The following is a 1,255-nucleotide window of genomic DNA, read 5'->3' as shown; positions in this document are numbered from 1 at the left end:
AAGAGAGACTTTCAAAAATCAAGAAATGCTGATCATCACAGATAAAATGGTGAATAAGATCAGAGGCTTCTGGAACAAGAAAAAAGTCAAAGTTCTCAGTTTTTCTGATAAAGTGTCTGACCTCGCAGAGAAGATTCTGCAAATTGCAGCTGAGTATCCAACTCTGAAGACACTCATCATTCACACAGGAAGTGATGAAGTGATGAACCGACAGTCAGAAACCCTGAAGGATTTTATTCAGCTACTGAATGCAGTTAAAAATCTCAACATGGATGTGTTCCTCAGAGGGCCCGTTCCTGCAGCCCGAGGAGAGCTGAGAGGTTCAGCAGTCTGTTGGCTCTTAATGGTTTCTTGGAAAAGCTCTGTGCTGACCACTCTGAGTTTTTTGGACAACTTTTACCTGTTCTGGGAAAGAAAACACCTCTTCAGGTCTGATGGAATGACTCTGAATCAAACTGGAGCACAGCTTCTGGTTTCCAACATGAAGTATTTCCTGAACAAAGTTCTGGCTACAGGTAAACCACAACAGCTGACGTCTGAAGGACAGCTGGAGAAAACTGAGATATCAGTGGAACACAGAGTGCCAGTTACTGATGAGAAGACTGCTTCAGAATCAGAACCAGAGAGAGAGGAGTTGCTTCAAGCTGCAGACCCGGAAGAACAACTGGATTCATCAGCATCACAAACAGAGGATCTCTTGGACTCTGAGACCCCAACAGGACAGCAAGTGGAATGCCCCCTCCAGGATTTTACTAATAACATGAAAGAACCTGGTGAGACTAAGATCAAACACCATGTACAATTCCACGTAACCCTCCTCTTCCAACACCTCGCACTAAACCAAGATCTACAAAAAGTCAAAGAGCCCCACCACCACCTCTGACACATCACAACAGACACTCCTGTTTGTGTTCAAGATGATCCAGAGACTTTTGTGTGATAACTTTTTGGGGGGTTAGAAATGACTGTGGGAGGATTAAAAATTGAATTACTGGGGTTGGGATGTTAGAAAAGAACATAAACTTAGGTTTATGTTGACATGTTTTTTAAAATACTTTAAAGAGGTTTTTTTTTTGTTGTTTTTTTTGATCATTTAATTGGTGATTTAATGATCTGATGGGGGAGTGTAATAGAACTAATACTTTATGTTTAAGCAAAAAAATTTGTGACATCCTTTAATGACCTAGGTTTTCATGACATTCTGTTCATCTACAGACAGAATGATTAAAGTCAGAACAAGATTTGCTAACAACAG

Source organism: Austrofundulus limnaeus, unplaced genomic scaffold, assembly GCF_001266775.1.
Source record: "Austrofundulus limnaeus strain Quisiro unplaced genomic scaffold, Austrofundulus_limnaeus-1.0 Scaffold596, whole genome shotgun sequence".
Lineage (NCBI taxonomy): Eukaryota > Metazoa > Chordata > Actinopteri > Cyprinodontiformes > Rivulidae > Austrofundulus > Austrofundulus limnaeus.
Note: the sequence above shows the minus strand (reverse complement) of the source record.